Raw genomic sequence first — 6,000 nt, 5'->3', positions numbered from 1 at the left:
ACTCCTGCCTGCAACCTTGGAGAAGCTGCTGCCAGTCTGAGTAGACAGTACTGAGCTAGATGGACCTATGGTCTGACTCAGTATAAGGCAGCTCCCTATATTCCTATGTGAGAGTGCCTGGGTGGGAAGGGTGAATAAGCTGCACATCTGCAGCTATTCTGCCCTCCCCGCCCATTAGCTCATCTTCAGTGGCCATTCTGGTTGAGAAGGATCAAACATTTCAACTCTGCTGCCGTGCATTCATGGTATTCAGCCTTTCCATGAGGCAAGGCAAGGCAAGGCAGTCAGCTCAGGTGCCAAGATGACTGGGGCACCAGGGAGATTGCAAGATGCCTTTCTGCCCCTTGCTTCTAAAGGCAATTGCTCAAATTAGATGTGAATTCAATCTGAATTTGTCCGGATTGGAATCGATTCGATCGAATCCCATTCCATGCAAGCGGTTCGGAGTCAAATCAATTCAAATATGATTCAAAATTCAAATTGATTTGGTCAATTTTTTTCCACAACCCTAGCAAGGAGGTGCACACAAGGGGGGCGGGTAGTGCCTCAGATGCACACATGCCTTGATTTGTGACCTGGCTAATAGTTGATGGCAACATTATTTTGCTTAGGAGAATGCGCCTCTAATGAAACATGCATTTCCTAATTGGAAGAAAATCTATAGGTGGGGGTTCAGTGTTCCCACTAACAGGGGTTCCCAGATGCAGTTCACTACAACTCCCATAATCTCCAATGGGAATTGTAGTCAACAACATCTCGAAATCCCTGTTAGAGGGAACACAGGTGTGGTTGGATGGGCTTTTCAATGGTTGAAATACAAACCGGGAAGTGAAAAACCCAGATAATAATAACTACATAATAGCACTATAATCTGTGGAACTCATTACAAGAAATGTTAATCTGCAAACAGGGACCCTGGAAGAATGAGGTTACTCAGCAGTGTGATAATTGCCTGACCATGGCAGTTTAAAATGTCCTCAGTACAACGTAAGTGCTCTTTCCAAGCAAGGGCGGCCACAGAAGAACTGTCTTCTTGGATCTCGCCAAAGGTCTGTTTATTCCAGCACTCTTTTCTACAGTGCTTGTCTCTGGGAATCATGGGGCAAAGATGGGGCAAGATGGCGGGAATCAGAGATATCTTTCCTCTGTGATCAACAACAGGAACATCAGAATCTGCCTTATACTGAGTCAGAACATTGGTCCATCCAGTTCAGTACTGTCTACACTGACTGGCAGCAGCAGTGCTTCAAGTTTTCAGAGCTTCATAGCCCTACCCGAGGATGCTGCCAGGGATTGAACCTGGGACCTGTGTGATGTGTGAGTGACTGTAAGATATTCCCTTAGGGTAGTGGCCTCCAGATGTTGCTGAACTACAACTGCCAGCATCCCAAGCCATAATGAATTGTAGCTGGGGATGCTGGGAGTTATAGTTCAGCAACATCTGGAGGAACCCAGGTTGGGAAGCACTGCCTTAGGGATTGGGGCCTCTCTGGGAAGAGCACCTGCATTCTTGCATGTAGAAGCTTCCAGGTTTCTGGGAAGAGCAGAAGGTTCCAAGTTCCCTCCCTGGCTTCTCCAAGATAGGGCTGAGAGAGATTCCTGACTGCAACCTTGGAGAAGCCGCTGTCAGTCTCTGTAGACAATACTGAGCTAGATAGACCAATGGTCTGACTCAGTATATGCCAGTTTCCTATGTTCCTATGTTGTTCCTAGGTTCCCTCCCTGGCATTTCCAGATAGAGAGAGATTCCTGCCTGCAACCTTGGAGCAGCCGCTGCCAGTCTGTGCAGACAATACTGAGCTAGAGGGAGCAAAGGCCTGACTCAGTAGAAGGCAGCTTCCGATGTTCCTATGATTTCAGATTTCAAAATTCCAAGGCAGAAACCTCCCCCATGCATCTCCCAAGTCGAGAAGCTCGGCCGATCCAACTTGCAATGCAGTAGCCAAACCCCGTGTCAATGACATACAACACGGCCATCAAAACCTCCGAGGATCTTCCCGACGCCGAGCTAGGAACACAAACGCAATCTGCTCTGTTTGATCACCACGCCACCCGCGCTGGCACCCTTGCAAAACATTATTTGGATACAAAAGCTGTTAGGTAGCAAAAACAACATTGTCTTTACGACTTCTCTCCTCTTTTTTTTTTTTGTCAGACTAGATTCCAGACTTATACCAACACATTTGACATTTCATCGTGCTCTGCAGAAAAGCATGTAAAATGAGTCCATGTTTTAAAGCAGCAGGGAAGCTTCCAGTGCTACAATTAACTGCTAACATATGCCACTGCTGCCAAGAGGATTTTTAATCCCTTTAAACATTAATGTAGTATCTTTGCTTCTGTCGCAATACGGCAGCCATCTGCGTCTGAACCTGCTGGGAAACCAGGGATATGATAACAGAGGACGAGGGAAGGGAGGGAAAAGAAAAGAGGAAAGGAGACGAGCTTGTTTTTTCAGATCCAGCATCGAAAAACAACAATTTAAATGTTTTCTAAAGTATTATTAAGGAGTCAGATGGCTGCGGGGATATTGCTCTAACTGTTTATTGCGAGGCAGCATGAAACCAACACAAATCAAAACACAAATACGTGCTTATTTCCTGCAGGTTTCTTTTTCTTTGTTGTCTATGGCTTACCTTTGCCGAAGAAATACTGAACTTCTAACAAAGGCAGTTCCCTTTCTAGGAAAGCAAATGCCTTCTATAGCTGGACTTAGGTTCTTATGTTGTTATAATTAATCTATGGCAGGGGTTCCCAACCTGTGGTACTCCAGATGTTGCTGAACTACAATGCCCATAATCCCCATCCACAATAAACTGTAGCTGGGAACATAGGAAGTGGCCATATACTGAATCAGACCAATGGTCCATCTAGCTCAGTATTGTCTAAACAGACTGGCAGCGGCTTCTCCAAGGTTGCAGGCAGGAATCTCTCTCAGACCTATCTTGGTGATGCTGCCAGGGAGGGAACTTGGGACCTACATGCCAGGGGCGTAACTAAAATAGGGCAAGCGGAGACAGTTGTCTGGGGGCCTAATGCCTTGGGTGGGGCATAGGCAAATCACATGACTGACTCCCCCAGCTGCACACCCGTCCGGGCTTCCTTCAGTTGTCTTCATCCTCTGAAATTGATCTGAGTGTTAAGACCTGGAGCTACCAGAACAGCACATCTTTCCCTAGTACCATTAAATGACTTGCATCGTCCACAATTTAGGATGATGTTCTATTGTGGCACATAAATATATATAAATTTTAAGATGCTTTTTGTTACCACTATTCAGCCTCTTTTAAAATTTATTTGCTTCATGAGCTGAGCTTCAGTGAGTGGGGGGCATTTTAAAATCTTATCTCTGGACCCACTCCAACCTTGCTACACCCCTGCTAAATGCTCTTCCCAGAGTGGCTCCATCCCCTGAGGGGAATTTCTTACAGTGCTCACACATCAAGTCTCCCATTCATATGTAACCAGGGCAGACCCTGCTTAGCTAAGGGGTCAGGTCATGCTTGCTACCACAAGACCAGCTCTCCTCTCTGATAGGAGTTGTAGTTCAGCAGCATCTGGAGGACCACAGATTGAGAATCTATGGAATTCTCTGCTACGGGATGTGGTGATGGTGGCCACCAGCTTGGATGGCTTTACAGGGGGTGTAGACCAATTCACAGAGGACCGGACTATCAATGGCTACTAGCTTTGAGGGCTAGAGGCTATCTCCAGGTTCTGAGGCAGGATGCCTCCAAATGCCAGTTGCCCATGGACTTCCCAGAGTGCTGGACTAGATTTAGTCCAGCTGTCATTCATCCAGCACATTTAACCACTCCTCATAGACTTGGTTGTACACAGGGGCTCAACTATATTTGAGTGGATTGGTTCAGAGAACCGGGGCCCCCAGCTCCTGAGGGCCCCCCAGCACCACCCCTCCCTATTCCTGTCATGATCTCCCTTACTCCCAGGGGTTGCCAGGCTCCCAATACAGCAAGCATCACACCCGGGCAACCTCTCCCCCTGGCCATGCGATAGCAGATCATGAAAAGAACAGTTGCAAAAAGGCACAAAGAAATGGGCAAAAGTATGAAAGGCAGGGTGGGTTTTTTTGCTAATGTTTTCTCCCACCCCGCAATAGCAAGTTTCATGGCAAAACTCAAATCTCCCTGCACACACACACTGCCAGATTTTGGCACAAGCTAAGTAAGGTACAGGTGAGGGCCTCACATTATGAGGGGCCGCTGGATTTTTTTTTAAAGACTAAATTTCAAGCTTTACATAATGTCTTTTCATTTAAAGGTATTGCTAATACAAATAGGCTTAATGCAAGATAACTTTTTTTGTTAGATGATTAGTTTTCCATTGCATCTTTGCTAATTTCTTATTTCTATTTTCATTGTCCTTTTTGTTAGAATAATTAAAATAAATGTAATGCTATGGGGCCTTTCAAATTTAAATAAATCGTTATAATATTGTTGGTGGGTTAGACTACTGACCTGTTATCTTTTAAATTGCTATTGTTATTTTAATTGTATTTGTTTCCCCTTGTTGTGCTGGTCATAGACCCTAATAAACTTTGAACTAAACTGAACTGAACAAATTTAAATACCAAGGAGCCTATTTATATTGGATTCACACCTACTATGAATAACCCAAAAGAATCCAAACACAATATATTAGGTTTGCCTTTTAAGCTTGACATAGCTTACAACCTCAGCATATAATAATATGGTCCTGTATATATGTGTGTGTGTACATGTACATATCTATGTATATATCTTTAATATAAACCTGCTTGGGCCTCACTCACTGACTGACATGTAACTCCCAGACCAAACCACAAAAGATAGAAACTTGCCAGTTTCACAGGTAAGTTTCGGACCTCATAGAGATATATAACATGGCCAGTGATGGTGGTTCCGAGGGGGGTGGCGGTGAGGGCAGGAGGAAATGCCCAAAGAAAATGGTGAACTTTGCCGCAACTGGCAACCTTCATCCTGTGGGAAGCCCAGGAGGCCGACCCAACATCCTGCCCATACTATTCAGCCAGCCTCCACAAATGTGTAGCAGCCTTTTGAATGGTCTATACCAGGGCTGCTCAACTTCGGCCCTCCTGCAGATGTTGGCCTACAACTCCCATAATCCTTGGCTATTGCCCACTGTGGCTGGGAATTATGGGAGTTGTAGTCCAAAAACAGCTGGGGGGCCTAAGTTGAGCAGGCCTGGACTCTGTAGACATTCAAGAGCTGTGCAAACAACTCACATCACCACACATGTGCAGAGGCCAGCTGAGTGACGGAGGTGGGCCAGCCTCCTTGCAGGATGTCAGGTGCCAGCCGCAATGGCACCTGGCAGATATTTTTCTGCAGGGATCCCCCCTCCCCCCTCGTTGCTCCCCAGAACAGTCATTCCAAGCAATGCTTGCAAACTGCAAACCCTTTTACATGTGGGTAAACATAAGAGAGGAGAGCTGGTCTTATGGTAGCAAGCATGATTTGTCCCCTTAGCTAAGCAGGATCTGCCCTGGTTGCATCTGAATGGGAGACTTGATGTGTGAGCACTGCAAGATCTTCCCCTAAGGGGGTGGAGCAGAAGGTCCCAAGTTCCCTCCCTGGCAGCATCTCCAAGATAGGGCTGAGAGAGATTCCTGCCTGCAACCTTGGAGAAGCCGCTGCCAGTCTGTGTAGACAATACTGAGCTAGATAGACCAATGGTCTGACTCAGTGTATGGCAGCTTCCTGTGTTCCTATGTGTGTGTGTGTACACACACTTGCATAGGTTCTGTTCCTGGGTTCCATTCCTGCAGATTACTGTGGGTAACGAAACTGCGAACAATGAGTTATTGAGTCTATGGCATTGGGGGGGGGGGTTGGTTCCCAGTCTTTAAAAAATCAAAAACAAAAACCTACACACACACCCCACACACAAAAATTCGGCCCCAAATTGTGAAAATGGGCCAAATAAAGTGCCCTCTGTGGGTCTTCAGCAGTCCAAGGATGCCCCTCACAATTCCAAAAG

General features: G+C 46.1%; 1 long non-coding RNA gene across 1 annotated transcript in view; it reads right to left on the bottom strand.

Annotated features, from left to right (window-relative positions):
• Positions 1 to 2,156: 2,156 nt before the first annotated feature.
• LOC128335694 (uncharacterized) overlaps positions 2,157 to 6,000 on the bottom strand; it is a 93,417-nt gene continuing 89,573 nt past the window's right edge. The window contains exon 3 of the long non-coding RNA XR_008311693.1: positions 2,157 to 2,375. This is a non-coding gene — a long non-coding RNA (uncharacterized LOC128335694). The remainder of the gene's footprint in view (positions 2,376 to 6,000) is intronic.

The sequence above is a fragment of the Hemicordylus capensis genome, chromosome 11, assembly GCF_027244095.1.
Source record: "Hemicordylus capensis ecotype Gifberg chromosome 11, rHemCap1.1.pri, whole genome shotgun sequence".
Classification (NCBI taxonomy): Eukaryota; Metazoa; Chordata; class Lepidosauria; order Squamata; family Cordylidae; genus Hemicordylus; species Hemicordylus capensis.
The sequence above is the reverse complement of the archived record's forward strand: the minus strand, read 5'-3'. Positions and strand labels throughout refer to the sequence as shown.